The sequence below is a fragment of the Neopsephotus bourkii genome, unplaced genomic scaffold (genome assembly GCF_033783945.1).
Source record: "Neopsephotus bourkii isolate Nb327-2 ecotype Australia unplaced genomic scaffold, CSIRO-AGI_Nbou_v1 NB_1132, whole genome shotgun sequence".
NCBI classification, from domain to species: Eukaryota; Metazoa; Chordata; class Aves; order Psittaciformes; family Psittacidae; genus Neopsephotus; species Neopsephotus bourkii.
This window is the reverse complement of record NW_026901618.1, coordinates 4,640,307-4,651,322: the sequence shown is the minus strand read 5'-3', so window position 1 is coordinate 4,651,322 and position 11,016 is coordinate 4,640,307.

Sequence of the window (11,016 nt, the reverse complement as noted above, 5' to 3'; positions counted from 1 at the left end):
TACATGCTTCTCTTACGTATCTTTCGCACTTCTCTTGGAAGCGAACCCTAAAGCCCCTCAGATCAATAACCTGCTCTTAGAAATGCTTTCATTTGGTAGCCTCTTTGTGGAACAGGGAGATGCCTCACTGACTGCTTTCCACAGGAGATGTATCTGGGTGCCAGAGAAAGCAGAAAAACTTTTTTACCTACAGGAGCTGCTCCTATTATAAATTACTATAGCAGGGTGGATACTGTAGAAAACTAGCTAGTAAAAGGTAAATAATAAAAACAAACAACAAAAAACCCACAAATCAAAATCTATTATTAGGCTGTAAAAACTGCATCAGTATTTTCAACCTATAGCAGGGGAAAAAAAAATAAAATTCTTAAACATGTTAGTACTGAAGCCACAGAAATGGAACTAAAATAGTAGTGGATGAATTTGGAAATATTTTCCCTTCATATAAATTGTATTAAAGTAGACAGGATTAAGCGTGGTCAGGCTATATGCATTCTCAGCATATTATGGGTGGATGCACAGTATGATAAAGAGTAGTATAAGTTAACAGTTTCTTACCTTTCTTTTCTAGGTGTTTTCCTAAAGTCCACAGTGCAAATACAAAATGTGAACTCCAAGTTCCATGTAGATATATCCAAGAAGGAGATGCACCTTCTCCCTATAGTTCTGTTCATTTTAGGAATTAATGCCGTATTCATTCTTTCTTAGATTGAAAGCTAGTTGGTGTACAGGAAGAATATTTGCAGGATAAGAAGGATCTATAAATTTTAAAGATAAATTGAAGAATTAACAAAAAGAAAAAATACTCCATTTTAGAAAAGAAAAAAGATCAAAACTTTCTTGACTTGAGCATGAATTCTGTATCTCCTACAATAAAAAACCCAATCAAACAAACAAAAAAACCCCAAACACACATCTCTATAGAAATCTGTTTTGGAAAATAGTCAACAAAATATTCCCTTCTACAGCACTGTCATTTGAAAGTTACCACTATTTGCTGACATCCAGTTCCCCAAATACAGGGCCTTTTTCTGCCTTGTTCAGGCTAAAACTGAGGAATGGAAACTGCCTAACCCCCTTCATTTTACTTTCTTTATGAAGCACAAAGACCCCATGTTCTGCAACACAGTTCTCATTTTGAATATGGTGCTGGCATAGACAGCAGTCAAAAGCACTATATTTAAAAGTTTCTTGAGGTATCTGAAGGCATAAAACTCAATGTAAAAGGCTGCAAATGTTGTGAAACTCTTGAAGGATGTTAGCCATGCTGATACACTTTGCTGTTGCTATTACCTGGTTATTTTCATGGGTTTTATTCCACTCATTTTATTTGTAGAAATAAGCTGCACATTATATGCTATGATATGACCAAACCAATAGATGCACACGCACAATGTACACAAGCAGAAATAGAAGACAGATGGGGGAAAAAAAAAGATACTATAGCAGATGGACACATGAAAAGAAAAAAAAAAAAAGGTGGGGAGAAGTTCAAACAGAATGAAGAGTTTCTGTGTTGCCTCTAAAATCTATTTCCATTTGTTACTACATCTATAGAGTCAGATTTAAACACAAGAAGACTGAACAGAGCATATTATTAAAATCTGCAGAGAAATGCTGAAATAGATAGAAACCCATGAAATTATGAACCACTAACAAATTTTTTTTTGTTAACATCATCCAACAGTTTCACCTTTGGTATTTGACTTACAACCCAAAATGACATAAAATAAGAAAACATGATCACTGGTAGGGCTATCCAGTTGATTTCAGAGTTTTTCTTTCGAACAGATATTTGTTCAGACTACAACAAAAGAGACTCATCTTCATTGCTAATATTCACAGAGACCTGTCAAGACCAACATACAGTAACTGGAACTTGGTGATTTGGTTACTGCCACACACCTACCTCTATTTCACACATTCACAGAATCTTTGCTGTTTGCTCACACTCTGTGTCAGCGTCAACTAGCAATGAACAATTTGGGAGTTTCTCAGAGCTGGAGACATACTATATAGCTCTGTGGTGTGGTCAGGGAGTTAGCTAGGTAGGACCCTCAAGCACAAACACACTTTCTAGCAGCACACCAGTATCATAGCTCTGCTGCTGTGCATTTCACCACATCATCCAAAACATGGACCCCTATATACTTAACAGATAATAAGCACATAAGATTTGCATTCATGCTAGCAGGTTCAGCAAAATGGCCTGCAACGTATCCTAAGTCTGCTTAGGATACTGCAACATATCCTAATTCTACTGACAGGAATTTGAAAAGGAAAACCTCTCTCTAATCTCTCATATGAAAGCAACACATTCTTTACCATTTTTGGCCTGTTTTCATTAGTGCAACCGTATCATGTAATTGCTGTAACAAAAATTCCGTTCATCTTTGAATTTCTTAATCTGAAATATTACCCTGATTTTAGAAAGTATTTGTGTTAGAAATACAGAATATCTGATCCCTCATATGTAATGTTACAGTTCTTTTCAGAACATCACTTTATGGTTTTGTATTTTCTTTCATTCTTCCTGTGCAAACTGAGCATGTGGTTTCACATTACACCTAACCAAAGCTTGCTACAAGTGGTTCTTAGCTCTTTGTTTTCTCTGAACTCATACTCCTTTACTGTGTCATCTGCACCAGATCTAGACAGCCTGCAGCCAAAGATGAGTTGGTTCAGGCAGTGGAGCCACCATGAAACTATGTCTTTCAGTGAATAATTTCTGCATGACATCAGTGGTTGATCCAGCCCACCCTACAGCTGTAGGGTATCACAATTTACTCAGGAGGTGTAAGCTTGCAGATGGAAAAGGGAATGCACTCGGATCATACCTTCCATGAATGGCTCTACATTTGAGTAGACTGAAACATGAAATGCCATGTATGACATGAGCATTTAATCTCTAAACTGAGGTTCAAGACATTCTAAAGATTCACTATGAATTTTTTTTTTTTTTTTTTTTTAATCCAAAACTGTTCATCTATGCACTGGACCTGGCTGAAATAGAGTTAATTTTATTCACAGCAGCTTATATGGTGCTATGGTTCGGATTTGTGACTAAAACTGTGTGGATAACAAAGCAATACTTCAGCTGCTACTGAACAGTGCTTGCACAAGGGTCAAGGCTTTCTCTTCTTCCCCACTTCATCATCATCTCCAGCCAGGGAGGGTGGCCAAGAAAGCTAGGAGGGGAACACAGAGCAGCTAACCCTAATTGATCAAACAGCTACTCTGTATCACGTAACATCATGCTCAGCAGTAAAAACTGGAAGTAGAAGAAGAAGCTAACTTCCAAGATGGCTACTCCTTGGAGGCTTGTTAGACACTGGCCTGCTTGTGGGACATGAGTGGCTGATTTCTTTAGCATTGCTTTTCCTGCCTCCTCTTTCCTTTATCGTTTAAACTGCCTTTATCTTAACTCACAAGTTTTCTTGCTTTTGTTCTTCCTATTCTATCCTGTCCCTCTGCAGGGAGGTGAGCAAGTAAGTGAGCAACTGAGGAGCTGCCAGGTTGGCTGGATGCTGGCTGGTGCTTGGATGTACATTCATAATGTATATAATAAAGAATATCTGTCTATCTGGATTCTGATGTTTTGCTCAGCAAATACTGCAGTCCAGTTTAACGTGCTGAAACCAGCCAGAGGGTTATAACAAATGAGGAGTGCATTAGGGCAAGATTACTTGATTTAAAGGGAAACTCTTACAAATATTCTTAAAGGCAGTCTTTACAGTAAGCTTTAGCAAATCCCCAGCTCAGAAAACTTGCATACTTTCAAACACATTTCTCTGGAGCTCTACTGGCTTGTCAGAGTCTTTTTCACTTTGTTACATATCTGCCTTATAAAGATTAACTATTACTTAATAGTAGAATGGTGAAATTATTACTCTGAGACAAACCTGCTATCAACGAAAACGTACATGGAAAAGAAAAAGAATATTTTGGTTTTACTCCATTCACTTCAGTAATCTTTAAAAATATTGATATAGCTGTACTAGGGAAGGGAAAAAAAGAGCAAAAAAACCCAAACACTGAAAACGCAAAAGCAAACAGATATGAGATTTAATGATCTCCCTATCATACAACGAGTTCATAGGCTATAATATTTTCAAGTAGTGAGATTTTTGCAAAGCAGCACTAAAAGCAGAGGTTACTTTTAAAAAGGCTGTGACATACTGATTTAACCTTTGTTTCTGTTCTCAGCCTATTTCTAAAGTGGCAGCAACAGCAGAAGATAAACATGCATTGGCAAGAGGACTGAGTAGATAACTAACACTGAAGTCATATTTTATGAATGAATGGTATAATAAGCCTCACCTCTGGTATAACACTGCCCTCAGGCTCTCTGTATCTTAATTTTCCCCTCAATTAAATACATGTGGTTGAACTAAAGCATATTTTGAGAATACAGCAACATCAAATCTTGATTCAGTATTTCCAGTAACGGAGCATCTAAACTATCTTCATTACATTGTACCAACGATAAAAAAACATTACTGATAGATTTATTAAATGCCTTAACATTTTGGTTTGTTCCTTCAAATGCCAACTATTAGACGTTGTTGAATCTGCTAGACTGAAGAAACACTTATGACTGTTTCACTCTTGTGACGAAGTGACCCTTCTCACAAGGTCAGCAGCTCTTCGCATCTTCCACTGTGAGGCAAGTTTGCCAGTCTTCTAACCATTCTTATGATCTTCTAACAATTTATCGTTTTTTTTTAGCATTCTCCCCCAGTTACTTACATCGAAAGACCTGGGATTACAAAAGCCTCACAAAATACACCAGTAATACAGAAAAACAATGTATGTCCAACAATCTCTAAAGCAATGCATGTTATTTAATAATTTCAGTTGGGTTGTTTGTATCCACCTACCAATCAAGATTTGTTCTGTGTTACCAACCTGTTCTCTTAGACTCATTACTGGAAGACTGCTAAAACCTGTTTAAGGTTGTATCAGTGGTTGCTCACTGTCTTAAAAAAAGTTTGGTAAATTCCCAACTATAATTCAGATTTCCCTGTGCAGTTCCCTCTTTAAAACTCATTTGACTAATAGCTTTGGAAACCGAGTCTCAAAGCATTAAACCAGGCCCTTTCGGCCTGTTACACCTGGCACCCCAGTATCCTCTCAGGCTGCACTGCATCTGCTGTCCCTGCAGTATTGACATGGAAGGTGCTCCCGTACTCCTCGGTGCCGAGGAGAGACAGCAGGGTACAGGACACCCGTCATACGGGCGAAGTTCCCATCCTGCTGTCGGGATATCTTTTTAGTGACTCACGCGCTCCTTCGGGCCTTACCCGGCTACAAAACAGAGACCGAGAACCCCGGGCGGAAGGAGACACGAAAACAATTCATCCACACTGCGCCCCTGCTCTCTCAGGAAGCGGCAGCGCCCACTCACGCAGCGCAGACAACCCACCTCGCTCCTACCCCACAAGCCTCCGCGCGGGACAGCACGTGGTAACCATTTGGGGGTATCCAGCCCCCCCGCAAGCGCGTGTTGCCATGGTAACGGCCACCCCTCCCCGCGGGGGGGTTAGAGGAAACAAATGGAGAAGGAAAAGGTAGTCACGTGAATGGCGGGCGAACCGGAAGCGCATGCAGCGTGCTGGCCGTGACGTGGCGCCGGCGGAGGAAGTGCGTGTGTGTTTTGGTCGGGGCCGAGGCGGTGGCGGAAGTGGCGGCGGGCTGGGTGAGGCACGGCTGCGCCCCCGCCCCTCGCCCCCACCCGAGGAGCCACCTCCCCTCTTCCCCCTTCTCCCCCTCCTCCGCCGACCCTACCCCGGCGCCCCGCCAGCCACGACGGACGGACGGACGGACGGAGAGACGTCGCTGCTCGTCGCTTGCTCCCCGGCTCCCCCGCTCCCCCTCCTTCCCCCGCCCCGCGAACGGCCGCCGTGGCCCGGCCAGGTGAGGAAAAGGAGAAGGTGGCGGCGGGCGGGGGTCGTGGGCTGCGCTTGTGGGGCGGTGTGGCTCTGGCGATGGAGGTGGAGGAGGGCGCGTCTGTTGTTCAGGCTCCTGCCGGCTGCCGCCTCTGTGGTTCCCGCCGCCGGGCGTTGCAGGAACTGTGGTACTGGCTGCCGAGGTGGGCAGCCCTGCGTGCGGGAAGGAAAAGCTGGTCTTTCCCTTCCCGTCTCAAAATGGCGCCCCCGACTTTCCCACTTCCCCTTATTCCTGTGCCTGGAAGGGAGCCGCGGGGGAGGGGAGGTTGTGGTGGCGGGGCTTGGAGGGGCTGGGCCCGGGGCCGCGGCGAGAAGACGGGAGCGGGGAGCCTCCCCTGCGTGCGGGCTTTGCTGCAGTCAGTTCTTACTGTGTGGGCCTAGTTATAGGGGCTGGGTTGCTCCTTTGGAGTCGATTATGAGATATGGGAGGTAGGGTGGTAGGTTCCTCGCTTTCCCTTTCACTTGCGGCTGGGAGAGGAATGGTGGATAAGGTGGGAAGTAAAATACTGGGGTAGCATGTCTCCATCCGGGGGATCACGGCGGGCCTAGTAAACTGGGTATGCTCTGCATAATTGTTGCTACACACAAAGCTAATATATAGTGAAGGAGCAAACCTATGCTGCCTTATGGAGAGCGAAGTTGTTTAAGAACTATAAAAATGTTCCAAACGACAGGGCCATGAAAGGCTATTCTGTCAGCATTTTCAATTTATTTTTTCTCCCTTATTATCTTATGTCTCTTTTCAGAGTCTGGGGATGAAAAAGAGGCTGAACAACTCATTAAGCAACTGAAATTATTCAGCTTCTTTCACATAATGTTCAGAAAAGTGGAAAGCATGGTGTCTTTATTTTTTCCATTTTGGGAATGACTTTTCATAATTGCAGGCAGGCTAGATTGCATGTGTAGTAAGAAATGCTAGGGGAAAAATAGATGTTGGCTGAAGTCAGGTGGCTAGAGACAGTGATAGTAGTCATCATTACTTACATGATAAACCAGTTTGTCTAAAGTAACTGGTACTATACATCATCCACAAGAGCTTATGAGATGGTTATTATCTTTAATGGGAAGGCTATGATTTTTTTTGAGTGACTGTGTTGATCCATTTGTTTAACTGACTGTCTCGTTATGTTTCAGTATAAACTGGCTTACATGTGACAAGCATTTGACAGTTCACTTCAGTAAGAGGCCACACTGATTCTGCCCAATCTGGAATAGAATGACAAAAATGCTGGTTAGTAGGAATGCCTAAAAATTAAGGGGGTTTTGGTGCTGCATTTTAAAAACATTCAAGATACCCCCGTATAAACAAATTTGAAGTAAATGATGGTTGCAACTTCAGTGTTGTATGATCTGTCTCTGTTCATGAACTGTGAAAAAGTTTATTAGAAATCACCACACTAGTAACTGTGTTTGTGGTAAGAACCACTGTCATTTGCTCTAAAATACAAAAGTGGTGGAATGTGCCAGTTTTAAATTTATCATGATATTTTGTTGTGGTGTTGGTATTTGATAATGCACTTAATCACATTCATTGCAGAAACAGTGTGAACTGTCTTACTCTGACAGGTTGACTAGGTTGACTTTTGTCACTAGTGTTATTTTGATACTTCTGTGTTAGCTATTTTGTAGTTTCAAATAGGCACTGATCTGAATACTTATGTGACTGAACTATGCTATTAAATTGGGAGTTTGTAGGTATTGGCTAATTTTGTGCACTGACTCAAACATAATAAAATGTGTAGTGATTATTAAAATACATATGACTCTTCTCTTTCATAAATTAAACTTATTAACAGAGACTGTCTAGGATCATATAAATTTATCTTCCAGACTGAGAATACCTAGCATTGGTAAATTACTTGGTAGGATTAACTTTCCTACTAGAGTGCTCCAAACTTTGTTGTTCTGGCATTTCAGCATGGAGTTAATGTGCCTTTTGGGGATACTCACAAGAATGAAAGTTCCTGCTTCTTAGGACCTATATATTTGTAGTGGCCAAGACTGCAAAGTGGGCCTTGTCTTTTAACGTATGATGGAGTTCTTCCATTGCACTCCATAAAAATAAGAAAATCTCCCTCATTTGTATACATATGTAGCCATCCATCTAAGACACTTTCATATTATTTTCCTCAGCAGTATTTGATACAAGTAATTCCCTTAAATATCTTCCTTAAGAGCTTGATTCAAGTCATGGCTGTGTACTTGCTTTTGTGCAGATGAATGCAAATGCCTTATCTAGGTTTTATTTCTTCACATGTTCCAAACACATTGATTACAAAAGTTTGCTTAGTATACAAAAATGGGGGTGATAGTGGGTCTTTTCCTGAAGATTTTCACCAAAGGTAAGGATAAAAAATATGTATGGCCCCTAAGACCTTTAAGTAAATGTTCGTAATTGTCTTGAAAGAGATTTGTCAGAAAATACTTGAGTTTGCAGTGTGTGTGGTGTTCCTTTCTTCTGTGATGCTTTTTTTTATGGTTCTCAAAGTTAAGTGTATTACAGGTGGTTTAAGGAGTGGGAGAATGAATGTGACCTGAGGCTTGGAGTGTATGTGGGGTTTGTAGTGTTGAAATCTACTTTTAAATCCTTGTGAGGCACTATGTTCAGCACAGAAATGTGAAAAGAACAGGCCAAAACCATTCCGTAATGGCTGTGTCGAACTGTAGTAGTGCTTCTCTTCAGATTAATATTTTCCTTATTTTTCTGCGTTTGTATCCTGCCATTTTGTGAACTTAATGAAGTTTCAATATCATCTGAAACTTCAAAATATGATTTCCATATACACTGATACAAAGTGTTAGTGACTTTTCAAATATATCAGTCATCTGGATATGCTTTACAGGTTTTCAGTCTTGCTTTTTTTTTTTTTTTTTGTAAGTCTGAGCTGTTAAAAACTGTGTGCTACAACTGTAGTAGGCTTTATTACTAAGTTATTAGATAACATTGATGTGGTTATTGAATGAATGATGTTGCAGTATGTTTCTGGGACTTGCTAGCCTTCCTCTCAGGTAGTGTGATCTCTATCAGCTTGGCAGCTGGTTATTTTTGTACATGGCATCTGAAATGATTTCTGAGGAGGGGGAAATGGTGTTACAAGGATGTAAACTTAAGTTCTGGTAACTACAGCTTCTGTAGCTTGGGGATCTGTAAAAATTGAGATAGGTATTTTTCTTTACAGCTTCTTTCAGCTTTGGGTTCTGAATTCGTTTTGCAAGGGTAGTAATTACTGTTGTGTAAGCAATATAAATCTAAATAACTAAAAGCTGTAAATGGCTAGTTGATACAAATAGATATGCAAGTTAAATCAGTCTTGGCTGTTCTTCTATCATACCTTCTTTTGCTCTCAGTACGGGAAGTAGCAAATAAAAAAAAATAGTCCTATAAAGTAACCACTGTAGTGGGTTGATTTCTTCCTCGCTGTATGTCATCTAGTAATCACTTGCTCCAAAGAGTACTAACTCTCATGTTTACTGGATATATCCTTATGTCTATTAATGTTGCAGAGTCTAGAAAAACATGGGATGAATTAAGATTAAAGGGTTTTTAATTTCTGGGTTATCCAGACACACTAGAATGCTACAGCAAACGTGTTTAATTTTGAAACAGAAACAATTTGTCTTCATTACTTCTCCAAAGGGAAAAAATAAACAAGTGGCTAACAGTGTTTGTAGCTACCTATATTTTGGCCATGCCTTGCTGCTTTCTCTCTTGTGGTAAAATCAGGGAGAGATCAGCTGTTGTCACTGGTCTGTTTTTATCCAAATTGCTCTACAACTTCTGAAGCGTATTTTAGCAGCACATGGAGAGCAGGGGGATGAGTCTTGCCTGAGAACCAACACGACAGCTGGGCATTAATTGTTTTATGCTGTAAGGATGAAAGGTCTGGTATTTTAAAAATAACTAAATCCATTCCTGTATTCTAAAATACTCAACTAAAATTTAGCGAGCAAGAATTTTAGTATGCAGTTATGGTACTTAAAAATAATGGCAGTGGGATAGGAAGGGGCTTTTTTTTTTCTTCACAGAAGTGCTCTTTCAGTGTGGTACATTTTTGCATGCTTGTAAAAACACACACCTAAAATTTGATATTTATTAGATCGTGTGGTGCAAGTAAAATCTAAAATCTGGTGATTTAAGGATATCCTAATAGTCAAACAGAACACAAACTGGGGACACACAGGATACAAGATTGAAATATCCTACCTGGAAGATGCTAAATTATTTTGAGAGATGTTGGAAAAGAAGCAATCTGAGCAAATAGGCATGTCTTTAAGATGCTGAAAATAGTTTTATCCAAGATCTATATTCAAGCTCTCTTTACAATGAGAAATAAAATAGCAGTTTTTCAGCTATTACGTTAGAGAATAAGTAAGAGTAAGATTTCTTATTTATTGCATGGGAATTGGTTTGTAAGGAAGTATCTTAGAACATGGGGTTCTGCTAGAGTGGTAGAAGCACTTTTCAGAAACGATGCTTCGGACTTGCGCTGACTTTATAAAAGGGAGAGTTAAGAAGGAGAATGAAGGCTTAGTATCTGAGCTGGGTGCATAGGAAACTGGAATGCTCAAGTGCCTGATGCATGTGCTGAGTGGTTTAAAACGGGAAGATGGCTAAAGACCATTGCTTGGTTTAAAATGTGGTTGCTTTATCATAAAGAAGAAAGAACAAGAAGTCATTTGGAAGTAGCAAGTTTGTTTACCTTTTTGCAACATGTTTAAAGCCATTTTCTGCATTAAGAGAATGTGCTTTAAACTAACTTGCTTGCATCCTAGATGCTAGAAAACCTGTATCCCCACAAAGTGTGCACAATTCAAGTAAATAAGCAACTGGAGTAGGACAAAATTATAGACTGAGTTTAGTTTTTCATTTGTGGTTGGCTCTTGGGATAGGGTTTTTTGTGTGTGGGTGTTTTGGGTTGGTGGGGTTTTTTTGTTTGTTTGATTTGGAGGGTGAGTTTTGGTTTTGTGATTTTTTTTTTTTTTTTTTTAGCAGAAACAGAGAACCAGATATTTCTCTTACTGTGAGCTGAGAGACCATCACTTAGGTGTATTTCCTGTAGGCTCACTT